The following is an 18265-nucleotide window of genomic DNA, read 5'->3' as shown; positions in this document are numbered from 1 at the left end:
AATCTGGATAACGCGTTGCAGTACAGCTCTGTCTTGCGCGGCTATGCTAAAGCTGAAAAACACTCTATCTACACAGAGACACGCGAGAGGTGCAATGACTTCTCTGTTAATTGGAAATTGAACAGTTTATCGTACATACTTGGTTGTATGATCCATTAAAAAGAACTGTGAGAGAAAGATTGGTAAGAAAATGAAATGTGTGCAAAAATGACAACACCATATTTTTTTGTATATTGAGAAAAAGGGCTCAAGGCAGATTTTTAATTTAGTGAACTTCTCAACATCCAAACAATACACATACCTATCTCTCAAGTCTAACAACTTTCAGTACAATAACCAAGTTAGTTCGCCGGCTGCGGTGGTCTCGCGGTTCTAGGCGCTCAGTCCGGAGCCGCGCGACTGCTACGGTCGCAGGTTCGTATCCTGCCTCGAGCATGGATGTGTGTGATGTCCTTAGGTTAGTTAGGTTTAAGTAGTTCTAAGTTCTAGGGGACTGATGACCACAGATGTTAAGTCCCATAGTGCTCAGAGCCATTTTTTTGAACTAAGTTAGTTCGATGGGGCAGCAATAGTGAAAAAAAAGTAACACCGTTATTGTATTTGCTTGACATTCCATTAGATTTCTTCCTTCACAAATCTGTTTCATAATCATATTGATTGAACAAAATGATAAACTGAGACATTAAATTTGAATCATAATACTGCCATAGCTTCCTCACTCTAACATTGCTTAACATTATCAGCCTAACTCTAACACAGCTGAACTTCGACTGCCTCACTCTGCCAAAGCTTGTTTGACCTCTTCTGCCAACGTTCCATTCCTAATCCATTACGTATGGAAACATTTCTGTGTGTCTTTCTCGCATTCACAGCATCAAATTTGCACCTGGCGGCCAAAATTGGAACTAATTTTTTCCAGCATAGATCGGTCCCGCATTTACGCGTTAGTATATCTACGAAGTTTTGCTGCAAATACAACAATTACAGCCCACACTGTACATCTGTGAGTAGCTGCATTTTAATTATAACCACTCGGTTTTTTACTCACTTCGTTACTTGTACTGGTTCGCATTTTTACCAACGCATATCATTCGCCCGCTGGCATTCGTACGTGCCTAGTCAAGACAACATGAGAGAGCGTCCACTGTATTCTCCGTAAGACGGCGTGTAGAGAAATACTTTCAAAGGAGATGCGCTATGCTGCAATAACGCTTGCAACGGTCCAGCCGCTGAGTGAAAGTTATTTTATTCGATTCCGCCCCAATTCTCTTGTGTGCCGTCCCTGCATGTATCTCCCTCCCTCCCACCCCACCCCCCTCCCTCCCCACTACCTCTACCCCTATCGCGTCATCCCTTCCTGTTTCCTGTGGAAGATCTCTCTCAGGAAGTAAACAGACCAGCTCCACGCCGCCCCACAGGCTATGTGGACAACAGTGAGAGACGCTGGTGGTAAGAATGTCATCTGCTAGTACGATCTCAGCCGGCATTCGCTTTCCACAGGCAATTTGGGTTTGCTGCTAACAGCTCCGTACTTGGAGGCTGGAAAGTTGCATAGGTCACACTAGTACTCTACTGAATTACGGACCTATAGCACTGACATCGATTTGCACTAGGATTTTGAAACATACATTGTGTACGAACATAACGAATTACCTCGAACAAAACGATCTGTTTACACATAGCACGGATTAAGAAAATATCACTCTTGTGAAAAACAACTAGGTCTTCATTCACACGAAGTAATGAGTACTATCGACAGGGGAATTCAAATTGATTCCGTATCTCCAGACTTGCAGAAGGCTTTTGAGACCATTTCACATGAGCAGCATCTAATTAAATTGTTTGCATATGGAGTATCGACAGAGTTGAGCGAATGGATTCGTGATTTATTGTCAGAAAGGTCACAGGTCGTAGTAACTGACGGAAAGTTATCGAGTACAATAGACGTGATATCTGGTGGATTACTCTACTATTCCTAATCTATGCAAACTATTTAGGAGACCATATGAGCAACAGTCTTAGATGTTTGCAGATGATGCTGTCGTTTACCGTTTAGTAATGTCATGAGAAGATCAAAAACTCATGCAAAATGATTTAGACGAGAAATCTCTATTGTGCGAATAGTAGCAATTATTCTACACAATGAAGGGCATCCACAAGAGGACTAAAAGGGATCTGTTAAATTTCAGTTATACTATAAATCACATCATTCTAACGTCTGTGGTTTCAACCAAATACCGGGCAATTACAATCACGAACAACTTGAATTGAAAGGATCACATGGAAAATTTTGTGAGGATGTCGAACCAAAGATGTGTTTTATTGACAGAAGACTTAGAAGATGCAGCAAATCTGCTAAAGAGACTACTTATTGTCCGTTGTTCGTCCTCTTCAGGATACTGCTGGAAAGGGGGGGGGGGTGGTATCCCTAACGGAACACATCGAAATAGTTCAGAGAAAGGCAGCTCGTTTTGTACTACCACTAAGCAGCGGAGAGAGTGTCACGGATATAATACCCGAGTTGCGATGGCAGTCATTGAAATAAAGACGATTTTTGTCGCGTCGAGATCGATACAAGAAATTTCAATCAACAACTCTCTCCTCCGAATACGAAAACAATTTGTCGAAGCCCATCTACATAGGGAGAAACGATCATTGTAATAAAATAAGAGAGACGCGCGGCTCCCCCCCTCCCCCTCCCTCCCCCCCGCGTTGGAGCTTCGAGTTCTCCCTCGGGCATGTGGGCATGTGTGTGTGTGTGTGTGTGTGTGTGTGTGTGTGTGTGTGTGTGTGTGTGTGTGTGTGTTGTGATTAGGATAATATAGACTAAGTAGTGCGTAACCCAGGGACCGATGACCTAAGCAATTTGGTTCCATAGTCCTTACCACAAATATCCAATAAAATAAGAGAAATCAGAGCTCTCACAGAAAGATCTGAGTGTTCCTTTTTCTCACGCTAATCAAAATGGAAGGGCAGAGAAATAGCCTCTGAAAGTCATTCTACGAGCCCTCTGCGATGCTCTTAAGTGTGTATTGAAGAGTAGTCTTGAAAATATAGATGTAGGCGGACGGAAATATTCAATCTCCTTTACGTCGTCATCTACGTTTCTCCTGTTTACTCCTACGCTACCACTATCACTACCACGCGCTATGCTGCTAGAAGCGTCGTAACGAAATATGAGACAGTCTCTGACACATTGTAGCAGCCTTACTTTTTTCCATTCACCTGTACGTTAATCCTTCACAATTTTTGTGCAGTACGCTAGAGAAAAGAAGCTGCGCTCCACGTACTGGCCGTTGCGTTAATCAAAGAGTAAATATCACCGCAAATTAGGATAAGTCAAGCACAGTCTTCGGGCAAAGCAGGTATACTTTTTTAAGGTTTGGCAAGGTCAGAATTTAGTTGTTACATCAAAAAACAGTTGTGTGTACTAACTTACGGCGTATGCAATGAACTATTGCTTGCCGGCCGCTGTGGCCTAGCGGTTCTAGGCCCTTCAGTCCGGAACCGCGCTGCTGCTACGGTCACAGTTTCGAATCCTGCCTCGGGCATGGATATGTGTGATGTCTTTAGGTTAGTTAGGTTTAAGTAGTTTTAAGTTCCAGGGGACTGATGACCTCAGATGTTATGTCCCATAGTGCTTAGAGCCATTTGAACTATTGCTTAGTGAGTATCCATTTATTTACTCTCAGAACAATGTGTAATTTGTTTTGGTGCAACGCATCACTAAAGTCATAGCTTTTTATGCAATACTCAGTAGGTCAGTGTTGGCAAATAAGAAAAGAGAACAGTAAGGAAACCAGCATACAAAGGAAACGATCGTTAAAAGCAAGACAGATCTTTGTTCTGTTCGAATGGTTTTCGAATCAGAATATATTTGCTGCACATTTTTTTCCGCCAGGAATTCACGGTTTTTGCCTTGCTCGTCTATTACCTTTATTACGAACATTAGTGCTCTCGGTAGCTTTGCTAACATGAACAACTCAGGACGGCCCATTAGGCCCACAGAGTACGACACCCACAATACAGGCACGTGACTGCTCGCATTAGTAAAAAACTATTTGTCGTGGCGCAGAGGCGAGGCAAAAAGGGAATAACCGGTGGCCCGTCTACACAACCACATGAGAAACGACACACACAAGTATTTTTAGTATTGGAACGAACGAGTCCACTCCTGTACGGAATAAAACGGATAGTACCTCGAAGGCGACCACCACTACCTAAGTATCTGGCGCAATTGTTAGATCGGTTACTGCTACTAAAACGGCACGTTATCAACATTTAAGTGAGTTTGAACGTGGTGTTATAGTCGGCGCGCGAACGATGGGACACAGCATCGCCGAGGTAGTCATGAAGTGGACATTTTTCAGTACGACCATTCCACGAGTGTACCATGAATATCAGGAATCTGGTAAAACATCAAATCTCCTACATCGCTGTGGCCGGCAAAAGATCCTTCAAGACCGGACCAATAACGACTGAAGAAAATCGTTCAGCATGACAAAAATGGAACACTTTCGGAAATTGCTGCAGATTTCAGTGCCGGGCCATCAAAAAGTGTCAACGTGCGAACCATTCAACGAAACATCATCGATATGGCCTTTCGGAGCTGAAGGTCCACTCGTGTACCCTTGATGACTGCACAACAAAAAGCTTTACGCCTCGCCGGGGTCCCGTCATCAACGACATTGGACTGTTGACGACTGGAAACATGTTACCTGGTCGGATGTGTCTCGTTTCCAATTGTATCGAGCGGATGGACTTGTACGGGCAAGGAAAGAACCTCATGAATCTATGGACCCTGCGTGTAAGTAGGGCTGGCGGAGGCTCTGTAACGGTGAGAGGCGTGTGCAGTTGGGGTGATATGGGGCCCCTGATACTTCTAGATACGACTCTGACAGGTGACACGTACGTAAGCATCCTGTCTGATCACCTGCGTCCATTCTTGTCCACTGTGCATTCCGACGGATTTGGGCAATTCCAGCAGGACAATGCGGCACCCCACACGTCCAGAATTGCTACAAAGTGGCTCCACGAACACTCTTGTGATTTTAAACACTTCCGCTGTCCACCAGACTCCCCAGACATGAACATTATTGAGCTTATCTGGGATGCCTTGCAACGTGCTGTTCAGGAGAGATCTCCAGCCCCTCGTACTCCCATATATTTATGGACAGTCCTGCAGGATTCATGGTGTCAATTCCCTTCAGCTTACTTCAGACATTAGTCGAGTCCACACCACGTCGTGTTGCGGCACTTCTGCGTGCTCGCGGGGCCCTATACGATATTAGGCAGGTGTACCTGTTTCTTTGGCTCTTCAGTGTAATTAAAATGTAAAAAAATGAACTCCGAGCATGAAATTTTTTGATGCTGTCAGTTATTCTCTACGTATTCACTCTTTAATACGACACATTTTTGCCAACTGTAACGGCTCAAACACCGATAGTCGAGACCGCAGGCCAGCTACCGAAACCAGTCCGCATTTACTGTCCAATGCCCTGCCTGCTCAGCAGCATCAGAAAACACTGGCGCTTCCTGGTGAGGGACGTCACACAGATTCCAGTCGCATGTTCCACCGACCTACCCTTTACGCCACACCAGGCCATCGAACCCGCTCCAGATGTTTCGACGCGGTCTCGATACTGGGGTCTACCGCAGCTGTTAGCAAGTCCAAACGGGATTTAAACCAGCAGGACGAGCCCGTCAGCAAGTAGTCACAGCTTGGGCGTTCGGTAAAGCGCAGCCTTTGCCGGTCATCGCCGCATCTATGACACCGTCTCCGCTGGGCCGCGAACCAACGGCTTCTGCGCCGCAGCGCAACCCCTCAGCCCTCAGCCGCCATCCGCCAGTATGCTGCGGTACCCGGGCTGCCGCTACCCTCCACTGGAAACGCCTGCGTCGGCACTCCCATCTCAGTCTGCTGGCGTCCGTGGATTACGTTCCGTCGCATGCAGTCTGTTTCAGATGTGCTGAAAGATCTCCGCTCGTGTTCATCAATAAAGTGTTCTTTCAGCTGATCGGCTACCTTCTTCGTCCACTCCATGGCCAACTTCCAGCAGAGAACCACTCGCCCTCTCCAAACCTGCAGTAATAGCTTGATACCCGACGATGAATAATTTGTCGGAAACCTTCGTTGTAGAAGTCTGCATTTTGGATGTTTACGAAACGTGGCATCTTGAAAATCACTTCGTCGTCATTGTGGAAATGCCTGCCACACGATGGTACAATATCAGGAGAATATTGAGTTAAGTTGGAATTTGATAGCCCAAACAAGCAGCACGTGTGGCCGTGTGCTGCGCAGAATGATGTGGAGCTTTGCTGTATAGCGGAAGCACCCACTTCGCCAGCTTCTCGTGACTCTTCGTCTTGACAGCCTATTGTAGCCAAAGCAGGAGATTTCTGTAGTATGCTCCTATGAAGGTTTGCGCTAGAGTGCTGCAACGCTCAGTGTTTGACCGGTCACGGCTCGCCTGTTGACGGGAGGACCGAGCAGCTCGTGTCCGGTCCCATACGACTCGGCTCAGTCACGTACTCGCCCCATGTCTGATGTCCGGATTCCGGACACGCCGATAACCGAGCATGACCGGTCAACGCTGACGTCTCACCTCGCCTCGCCCCGGCTCGTTGCACTGTACTTTACTGTACAAATCCAACGCCTCTCTCTCTCTCTCTCTCTCTCTCTCTCTCTCTCTCTCTCTCTCTCTCTCTCTTTTAATACAAAAGTAACGTTTCCAAGAACGGGTACGTGACACAGCTAAATTCATAAAGCACCTGGAAAGTAAAATGATATTTCAATACAATCGCGGATAGAAGACGAGTCTCATTTCCAAACAAAAAAGATATTTTTCCTTTCATTTATAGGAAACATTAAATAAGTGCTTTCCCTGTAATCTAGAAGACAACCATCTTCATAAAGAAAGCATACAAAGAACATTAAACATTTACAGACGTAACTTGTCATACGTTCAATTGTTTGCAACATAAACAAAATTATAGTTATTGTTGATCAGCAGGAAATCACTAACGCGTTCCGGATTTAATTGGCTGCGGCAATTTGTTAGTAACATGGCGGCTTTACTAAAGCACCTTTAACTAGGTGCGCTTGTTGCTGGGATACATAAAATACGTCTTGCAACTGCAGCCAAACATGGCAGATCTGTTTCATGTCTGCTCCACCACTTTAAGATGCCATCATCATCTCCGGGTTGCATTAAAATGTACAGATCTACTTCATCTGCTGCGGATGATCTGTTGTTCCTCCACTCCTTGAAACGAGCTCTCTTTCTGGGTGGTGATGACACAGTACTTGAAAGATCTATGATAATAAACAAAAGAGACAATTAATACAGAACTGATATGGAAATCATCGAAACATTCCCGTAAGAGACCGATGACCTCGCTGTTTGGTCTCTCTCCCCAAACAACCCGACCCCCGTTCCCATAAAAACGAGATGTTTTACGTTAATGAAATATTATACGAGTCACAACATTCCCGTTTCTCTATAATACACATTCCACTAACTATGCAAAGCCGGCCGGTTTGGCCACGCGGTTAAAGGCGCTTCAGTCTGGAACCGCGTGACCGCTACGGTCGCAGGTTCGAATCCTGCCTCGGGCATGGGTGTGTGTGATGTCCTTAGGTTTAAGTAGTTCTAAGTCTAGGGGACTGATGACCTAAGATGTTAAGTCCCATAGTGCTCAGAGCCATTTGAACCAACTATGCAAAAACGATTATGTTAATGATTGAATGTTGTACCTGCGTACGTAGCACACATTTGTCGCACATTGTTAAGAATTTCCTGCTTTTCACTTATTTCAAGCATATTAAGATAACGGAAGGACGGCCAAAGAAACGATCTTTGTGAGGTTTCTTGCAACTGTGTTTCTTTAAATGAGTGGTTCCCGACTGGAAAAACAATAAAGTGGAGCAGTTTATGCACGATACGTACCCAGTAGACGCAATGTTTTCATCTACAACAAACAGAAATGTACTCCATACTTGGCTTCTTAGACCTTCCCGTTTCTTTAATGTGTAAACATTGGTTTCAATCTTACGTCTTACTACACTGGCTTCCTCGCGCTGCATGATTACAGAGAGAGACACACCACAAATAAGAAGCCCGTACTGGCTGCAGTGTCACACGGATAATAACACGTGTAATGTGTTTGAAGTTATGTGCTACGTATTCGGTCACAGCTTCTATGCTCGGTCACAAGAACTAGTGCGGGTAGCCTATCCAGTTAGGGTGTGCTCGCCCCACCTCGTATTTTGTGCTCGCTTACTCGGTCATGCAGGACTCTAGTTTGCGCCCTCCGAGCATGATCTTCATCAGCACATCATGGCAGATCCAGGAACACTCAGCGTCACTTTGCCCGACGACGAATGGGACCTCATCGTTTTTGGCATTGGCGAATCCCCTTTTTTCCGCTGCCCTGCTTGCTCCTTTGTCTGTGAGTCATAGCAGTACTTGTCCACGGAGATTAGGCGGCTACAAGAAGTCACCTGGACTGACCTCACACAGTTGCAACATTTCCACTTCAGCCTCGGTTCTGATGGTTTTTGAACGGGCGTGAGCAATCGTGTAGCCCAGTGGGCGATGAACTCCGTCGCGTTCAAAATGACAAAAAATAACCCATCACTGTTTTCGCTTTTTCGACTATCGCTTCTATTGTGATAAGTCCTCCAGTTCTTGTGTGATTCCCTATTCTTCGCAGGGAAACTGCGAGTCTCTTCGTTCTTCGACATTCAGTCTTGTTTCACCACAATGGAAGCGTCCGTGCCACCAGGCACTGCGTCGTATTGTTGTGCATTGTTGCTGTACGCTTACACTAGTTCAGCATGGGCTGTTGCTCTATAACCTCTTTTAAATGCAGAAAACTAATTAGTGCACGATACTGCATTTGATCAGCGACCTGCACCATTTAATTTGGCTCTTCGAGCGGCGTGTCATGGTCTCGTGGCACGGGAATTTAAATTTATTCCTGGACTATCACTGTCTCCTTTGTCACAGCCACAGCCTCCTTCGTTGTGTCCTTCTACTACTACTAGTACTACTACTACTACAATCTCCTTTCACTGTCACTGTCTCCGTCTTACATAATGCTACTATCTCATTCCTTCTTTCCTTTTTCCTTCTTTCCCTTACTACTAATATCTCTTTCCTTCTTTCCCACTTCTCACTCTTACTAAGCCTCTCTTCCCCCTTGTCAGTGTCATAGACTCCCTACCACTCATTATCTCTAGCTCTCACCCAGTTTTACAATCTCTCCTTTATTCTTCTCCCAATAAAAAAATGGAACGGATCTCCGGATATCATGTGAGAAAAGGGGAAGCTGAGTTTCGCGTGAGCGAAGCCTTCTAAATCCGTGTTGATTCGTGGACAGAAGCTCGTACATCTCAAAGGCCTCTTGAGATCATGCGAAAACTTCCTACAGGTAGCTCATTATTGCAGCAAGTATACGTCCCTTTTCTCGTAATGTAACAAAAAAATTTCACATCCGTATCTTCTCTTTGTCGGTGCGAGAAAATTCAGAAAACAATTGAACGGTAGTGGCTTCCCAGATACAATATGCGCTCTTAGCTTTAAGGTCTTTATTGGATCAGTTTATAAAAATATACACTAACACCAAATAGGTAATTAATACAAAGAGACATTATACTGGGGACCAAATTCTCTGACTGACGTACATTCATTGGGCATTGTAGTAAAGAAGGAACGAAGTTATGCTGAATGATAGTGAATATCAAAAGTGAAATAAATGTCGTAGGTTTGGAAATGAAATAGGAGGAAGGAAGTTAAAATTCAGTGGAAATGATAGGATGACTATGAGGAGTTATTAGGAAAGGTGATTTAGAATTTTAAGTGGTTCAAACATTTAAGATTAACAATGCTTGTGGAGAATAATAAACAGTAAATGACCTATACGTTGTTTCATTTGAGCTTTAGTGGTTTTCATTGGAAAATTTATAGGACAGCACTGACTAGAGTGAAATATATAGCCAATTAAGTGGGTAATATGAATACGCACTGTAACTTGTTACGGTTCACATTTTGTCTAATAAACAGTACTGCACAATGTGATTCAGTTGTGCCTAGCTGTGAGCTTCAATGCAGTCTGCAACACCTTCAAATGCCACAGCCAAGTTTTTCATATTGCCTCGCTCCCTTGCACAAATTATTAGTGGTACAGAAAAAATGAACAGGACCCTTTTGTAGGAAATTGAATGTAACTAAATTTATACTGGGATACGTTTTTGCTAGACGTTGCAGTTTTCAAATTATTCTAGAAAAACACACAAAAGTGACTTTGAAACGGGTTTTTCTTGAATAATTCGAAAACCATACCTTCAGCCGAATCGTAGCCCAGTACAAAATTTAATTGCATGAAATTTCCTACAAAAATGCCCTGCTCATTTTTTCTGTGGGGCTAATAGTTTGCAAATACCAAGAGAGAGAATATGAAGATCTTGTGTGCGGTTTTTGAATGCGTTGCGGGTTGCATAAAACTCACAGGTAGGGCCATCTGAATCACGCTACAAGTGCCGTTCACCCGAATTTTTGAATATAAACTATGCACAACCTGTTATCTTACAAATTGCAATGACCAATATTAAAGTGTATTAAATTTTTGACAGTGATTTGAGATTGGAACAGCTTTTAATGTCTCCTTGTTTACCTGTCTGTACATGAGTTCTTCAGTCTCAACTAAATAATTTCCGAGTGCCTTTGATTAAATCTGCAGCTGATAATAACGCCTGAAATACGGGCAAGAGCGGGAGGAAACTTTACAGTCGTGGTCTGTTGGTGTTGCAGTTTCGCTGGACAGCTGACCTCTGCCGCCAGCTCCATGGGTCGCCATCCAGGCCAGGGCAGCGAGCCGAACCTAATCAGGTGAGTGCGAGTCAAAGCCGCGCCTCTGCGCTGCGTTGCGCCGTGCCGCACGCATTATTATTATTAGCTGCCGTTGCGGCCAGCGAGCCTGCAGCCGGCCGGTGGCTCTGTCCTTCAACGGGTTAGTCAGCTCCATCCCGATGGCAATGCTGATAAATAACTGAGCAGCTTTTCCTTTATCACGATAGTGTTCTCTGCGCAGCAGCTAGCAAACTGAAACAGATATCGTCAGAAATATGGCCGACAATCTTACGTTCACACTTGTGCAGCTATTCACAGAGGCCCAATTTAAGTTGTAATTATCATATGGCAGAGAAACGTGTTAGAGATTCTAATGCCGTATTGCGGAACCAATTTACGGAGGAGAAAAAATAGTTCCAATTGCGGACACCAGGTGCAAATCTGGCGCTGTGAATGCAAGAAAGACGTAAAGAAGTGATTCTACATGTACGATTAGATTAGATTCAGTTTTCGTTCCGTAGACTAAAAAATGAGATGCTCGTGGGTGTGGAACATGTCATAAAGTATAATATAAAAAACATAGAATTTTTGAATATAATATTCATTTCCCTGATCATTTGTCTGGAGGTTGAAAAGATATGTCAATACATTACTACATCGTCACAATGAAACATATTTATGCGCTTTTACTAAATTTATCATACATAAAATATCTAACCTCGACAGTTGCGACCAAGTGATATCAAATCTGAATTGTAACAGACATTTTTACTTAAGGTGGTCTAGAAGTAACTAATACAATATTCATGTATAGAGTAGAAGGAGCTGCCTACCAAAATGTTTGTAATGGTTGCTGGCAATTTATTGCAAATGTGTGTTCCTTAATGTTGGACCTCTTTTTGGGCCAAAGTAAGTGGTTTTAGATTTTTATGTATATTGTTCTTATTCCTTGATTCATACTATGTATTCTTCTATTGACTGCAAACAGAGACATATTACTTGCATCAAATTTCATTAAGGAATAAATAAACTTAGAAGCAAGAGTTAAAATTCTCAGTTCCTCGAACAGATTTGTACAAGTTGTTATTGAATTTACTCTAAAAATTAGCCATATTACTTTCTTTTGCACTATAAAAAACTTTTTCTCAGTTTGACAGGTTAACCCAGAATATGGTCCCATATGACATGACAGAATGAAAGTAAGCAAAGTATGCAAGCCTTTATAGCAAATTATTTGGGTGCTTCAGCAATTCTGTGGTGTCCCCTTCCCAACTGAACTTATTATCGAGTTGCAATCACAGAAATTTAACACAGTCAACCTCTTCTGTCTGCATGTTTACTTAAGTTACACACATGGTTGAAGTAAATCTCTCGCAGGCTCTGAACTGCATACAGTGATTCTCCTCAAAGTATAATGGCAGTGAATTATCTTTAAACGGTTTGTTAATACCAGTGAAAATTTGATTAGGAGCCTTTTCTAAATCTGTACATGACTTGCTATGTATGGATATGTTTGTATCATCTGAAGAAAAATCGAACTTAACATTTGGCAGTGCAATAGACGAGAGGTCATTAATGTACACAGGAAGAAACAACAGACCCATGATGGAACCTTGAGGAACACCACATGTAATTAACTCCCAAACAGATGAAGACTGATTTCGCAACGACATTCTTTGTTTCCTGTAACTTAGGTAAGACGTGAACCATTTTGTAGCACCGCCAGTGACGTCAAAATACTCCAATTTACTTAAAAGAATTCTGGGGTTGACACATTCAAAGGCTTCAGCCAAGTCACAGAATTGTCAGTAGTCTCTAATTTGTTGTCTAATGAATTAAGTAAATTCCCACTGTGTATGTAAATACCCTTCTCTATAATGGAACCCTTAAGGAACCCAAACTGTGACTTGGACAATATATCATTTGCAGTCAGATGCTTAAGAAGACGCTTGAACAATAAGTTTCCAAATATTTTCGAATAAGCCTGATAAAGTGAAATTGGTCGATAGTTTGACGGTATCTCTATAACACTCTTCTTGCAAAGAGGCTTAACTTTAGCATCTTTTGGAAAGTCTGGAAATGTTCAGAGACTGATCAAATTCAACTCTCTCAAACACTCTTTGATTACCATCATTTATATGTTATTGTAACCACTAGAATACTTTGATTTTAAGGATTTTATGAAGGATGCTACTTCTTTGGGAGAAGTGAATGTCATTTCCATTTTACTGAAATTATTTGTAGACACTGGCCTCAGATATTCTACTGCACTGGTTATTAAACCTGATAGCCGTAAGCTGTGAGTAACAGAAACACAGTTCTTGTTTAAGAGGTTTGCGACACAACATGCACGTGTTACCAATATCTACTTTATTTTTGGACCTGTCTGTTCCTCTTCCCTTCTGGACCTACCTGTCTGTGTCTTCACTGTATTCCATATAGTTTTTATTTTGTTGCATGGTGTAACTATCTTTGTGTCATAACAAAGCTGCTTAGAGTTCTGGAATAGTTATTGCAATATTTTGCAGTATTCTTTGTAATGAACTGTAATGCCAACATCAGAGCTGTTCCTAGATAGTAGATACAAGTTCATTTTTGTCCTATATTCCTTGTGAAATCCATGTTTGATTTTTAGGCTTATGTTCGATTTGAGTAACCGTTAGGGGAAAACAGTTTTCAAATGAGGAAGTAATTTCAATATCGAATACTTCTAATTTTCCGTTTGACTTAGAAGTATTGTAAACATCTATCAACTTCGTATATATGAGCACTCTCCTAAAATTCTCAATTTTTGACCGATTTATTGCCCTCCTGTACTCAGAATTAAGAGGTTTTATACCCTGAATAATTTTAGCATTTAACATTATATGCTGCGTGTCGTGACCAGATAGCCCATTTGCTATTGATTTTGTGATACGACTTTTTTCCCTATATTTGACTACAAAGATATTATGACTAGCAGTCACAGACCATTTACATACCCTAGTTGCAAAGTTCATGGTAGGAATTAAACTGGATGACACTTAATGATTGCAATAATTATTTACTGACAGCTTTTCAATAAATCCACATTAAAATTGCCAGCAACCACTGTTTCCTTGTTCTTTACTGTGAGATGGGACAACAGTGCTTCTAGACTTTTTATGAAGACGTATTTCCTGAAGGTGCTCTGTATATACTTACTATTATTTGATTTACTACTTTTGTTGGTCAGGCTTCTAAGTGCTCCTCTAAGCAAAATTTATCAGTATGAAAATTCTTGAAATTAAAACAGTTTCTGCCAAATGCAGCAACTCCTTCCTTCTCCATATTTTCCGTACAAAAGTAAGAGGCTAAATATTTAACATACCTACGCCAGTGTTCATATGGTGTAATGGATTAGGCCGGGACATGGGCAGAAAATGTCAAACAAGTGAGAAAAGCATAATGCTGACTTTATTATTAACAGACATTTACACAGTTTTTTCAATAGTCTACCAAGTTTCGCTGGGGCTTGTCAGGTTTTTCATGTCTAAACCTGCTATGATTTTTCCACGGCTCTTAGTTAACGTCAGTTAACATCCACGAGCTAAATTTCAATTGCCGTCATGAACTGGAAGTTACATAAAAAGTAACGAAAAGGTGCATTTCTTGCTTGGTGCTTGCGGCTAAGAGATGGATATTCCTGGGTCTCGTTAGTAGCTATTATGGCGAGAGTTTTGCCATCTCGTTGTCACGGCCTTCATTGAAGAGGGACCTCAGACGTTTTGTAAAAGTACAAACTTAACATTTGTTTTTTGAAGCTCTTTCTTTTAATTTCTAGTAAGTATTTGGAATACATCTTTCTAATCCTATTCGAGTTTCAAAAAACATTCTACACATTCAATCTCGCCTTGTAGGTGATGGCAAGTCCTGTGAATGTTGTGTTGCTTGCTAGGGGGATGTACAAAAGACGCCAACTGAAGTCATCTGGAAAAATGAGAAATAAATACATTATATTTATCATGTGTCACGCTGTTTTTCTGTTTCGCGCGAACAGGTACCTTTTCCTTCTAGATTCTTGATAAAGTCATAATTCTGATTCAATGGCAGCTGCATTTCGAAATCTCCCTGACAAAGAACTAAAACTGCTTCAGATCTACGTGGTACGACGAATAAATATGCTTCAACCGGTAGACAGAGGAATTTCTCATGAATGGAAGACATTTTAGAGAATATTACGAGACAAAATTCTCGCGAAGGGATCATCGCAGTTTCCAATCTACCAGCGTGACAACAGTTTCAAATTGGAGTCGCTGGTGCAGTTTCCCCCTCCTCGGTTTCAAAATATGATTAAATACGCATGGCACTTCCCAAAATATACCGATATTATGCTGGATTGTTTCCTAACTCCGGTTCATTTTATTTAAAACCGTACGTCTGCGGCATGTAGGGATCTCAAATGCCGGCCATAATTCTCTATCGACTGTGCACAAACAATACATGTTCGCAACATTGGCTCAATATTTCACAGTTTTGTAGTAGTTACAGTGAATAAGACTAACGTTTACGTATTAAAAACATTATTTATATTTGTGTTTGGTCGACAGTAATTTGGAAGATATGTTATGAATAAAAAGTAAGTTATTTTTTTCTTCGACTATTTAATTGTTACGATCGCTTTCAACGCTCGCTTCGCAAGCAACTGGAAGCAGTGACAAAAGTGAGTCGTGTTGCAACAGCGACACAATTCAAGGCCGTACACCAGGCAGTTTCAAGCGTGGAAACCGTGATTCCGGCCGGTGTGGCCGAGCGGTTCTAGGCGCTTCAGTCTGGAACCGCGCGACCACTACGGTCGCAAGTTCGAATCCTGCCTCGGGCATGGATGTGTGTGATGTCCTTAGGTTAGTTAGGTTTAAGTAGTTCTAAGTTCCCATAGTGCTCAGAGCCATTTGAACCATTTTGAAACCGTGAGAAATGTAACCATTTCCTTGCGAGCTGTAATTGAAAGAACAGCTTGTTGTGAAAGTAAACTTACTACCAGTTCCTTAAAAAAAAGAAAAAAAAAACTTAGGGCGTCGACTGATTTGTATTATGGTATATGTTAGGACAAGTTCCTTGGTTGACATGCTCGCCCGCCCTATTCACGTATATTTTCATCTTTCGGGAAATTTAGGAGCGTTAGTTTACGTGAACATAGTTTCTCCGTACTCAGAGCGATAAACTAATGGCAGGAGCCGATCAGGCTCTATGGACCTCAGCTCTCTTAAGTTCAAGTAGATCAAGCAGTGATAATCATACCTCCTCGGGTTTTACCGTATTATGAGTTTTTTGTTGCTGTGAGTGATTAGTATGTTCTTCGAGGCAGATTGTAGTTTGTTGCTTTCTAAAGAAAAGATATTCGAATCAGAGATATCCGAACATCTAACGACTAGGAAGGTGCAGCACCCTCTTGTTGGAGCAAAATGTTTGGTTGCAGGTATTCATCGCCGAGAAAAACAAACATCTCCAACATTACTAGGTATGTCGTTCCTGTGTTAGTGTTCTTAGCAAACTCGCACATGAATGCACACCAAACACTCACTTTCGGGCTATCTCGGACCTTTTCCCTTATACTGTGTGGAGCCTGTGACCCCCAAATGCGAACCTTGTGCTTGTCATATCCAGAGGCATGGAATGTGGCCCCATCAGAAAACATTGCACTTGACAAAAAAGCAGGATTCCGTCGATTTGCTGAGCAGACCGCTTCGAGACGTCCAGGAAGAGACTCAGTGAGGGTCTCGAAGGTACTGAAAGGGATGTGGAGCCATGTCAACTGCAGTGCCGTAGCCAGATGCGCTGGGTTTCTCGACTGAGGGTCTACGGCTCGAACAACCCGATCACTGTGGTGCCACAGATTCTCGATTGCGTTAAAATCCGCGTAGTTTGGCAGCCAGGGCAGTACGGTAATGTCATCCTGGTGCTCTTCGAACCACGCACGTACATTGTGAGCTGTGTGCCATGTTGCATCAATTTGCTGCTAGATGTCAACACGCCGAGAAAGGCAAACTTGTGTTGATCCATCGTGGCTTCCAGAATGACGAGATCACTCTGGGACTGCCACGAAAACATTCCCCAGACCATAACACGCCCTCCTCCAGCCTGTACGCTTCCGAAGATTACTGCAGGGCCATACACGGCAAAGGCCATCTGTAAAATGGAGCATAAAACGTGATTCATCTGTCCAGTTGAGCATAAAACGTGATTCATCCGAAAAGACCACCTGTCGCCACTCAGTTGACGCCTAGTTGCGGTACTGGCTTGCAAATCCAACCTTCATCGCCGATGAACAGTAGTCAGCAGTGATTCATCTACCAGGTGCGTGCTGTTGAGCCCCATACGCAGAAACGATCGAACTGTCCGTGAGGAGCCACTGTCAAAAATTCAAATGGCTCCAAGCACTATGGGACTTAACATCTGAGGACATCAGTCCCCTAGAACTTAGAACTACTTAAACCTAACTAACCTAAGGACATCACACACATCCATGGCCGATGCGGGATTCCAACGTGCGACCGTAGCACCCGCGTGTTTCCGGACTGAAGTGGCGCCTAAAACCGTTCGGCCAAAGCGACCAGCCGAGCAACTGTTAGTAGTCCCTTTGTTCATTTGGCCGGTGAGAAGCCCAACAGTTGCTCGACTACTCCCCGTACACATCTCCGCAGCCGTCGTTCAACCCTGTCATCCGTGGCCGTGCTGCACTACAACTGCCTCGGCCCCAGTTTTGGATAGCGCCATTTTGCCTTGAAGGGTATACTTCAACAGCGGCAGCATGCGAGCAGTTTACAAACTTGATAGTTTCTAAAATGCTTTCACCTTGGCCCTTCCCCTTTCGGACGTCAGATAAATCGCCCCGTTTCCGCAATACGACAACGACTGCACCGTTTTCAACGTCCCCCAAGACACGCTTCATATACCCTGCACTGCTAGTACTGCCACCTGCTGTCTGTGAATACTTGTTGCACATTGACGTCGAATATAGGCAGTGGTCACATTAATATGACTTGATCACCTATATCCAAAGTTATTCATAAGCATCACCAGGTTATCAGGAGATGAATATGCTATATCTACAAGATACACAGACAAAGGTACAAATCATTGGATAGAGCATCCCTCCAGATTTTAACTCACATAACAGGTGCTCAATTTGTGCATAGCTCGTGGCACAGAAAACGAAAATACAAGAGTTCAGTTCATTGAAGTCGCTGACAAGAACTTAATATTTGAAGCCATTTTGACTATTTTTTAACCGTGACCGTCTCAAGAAATATGAAAAGGTTTTTAAATTACCGCTAACAGTCACAAACTTTGTTAACTATTGTATTACTTATTTATTTAGCGACGTGTTTCGACGGAATACTTTATCTTCAGGCTAAATGGCATTACAAAAACAATTTTACAGCAAGGTCATA

General features: G+C 42.7%; 1 protein-coding gene across 1 annotated transcript in view; it reads left to right on the top strand.

Moving 5' to 3' along the window:
• The window catches only part of LOC126484447 (uncharacterized), a 729699-nt gene that overhangs the window by 282626 nt on the left and 428808 nt on the right, over positions 1–18265 (top strand). Inside the window, exon 2 of the mRNA XM_050107967.1 lies at positions 10815–10892. The gene's annotated coding sequence lies outside the window, so the exon portion shown is untranslated. The remainder of the gene's footprint in view (positions 1–10814; positions 10893–18265) is intronic.

The sequence above is a fragment of the Schistocerca serialis genome, chromosome 6 (genome assembly GCF_023864345.2).
Source record: "Schistocerca serialis cubense isolate TAMUIC-IGC-003099 chromosome 6, iqSchSeri2.2, whole genome shotgun sequence".
In the NCBI taxonomy this organism is placed as follows: domain Eukaryota; kingdom Metazoa; phylum Arthropoda; class Insecta; order Orthoptera; family Acrididae; genus Schistocerca; species Schistocerca serialis.
The sequence above is the reverse complement of the archived record's forward strand: the minus strand, read 5'-3'. Positions and strand labels throughout refer to the sequence as shown.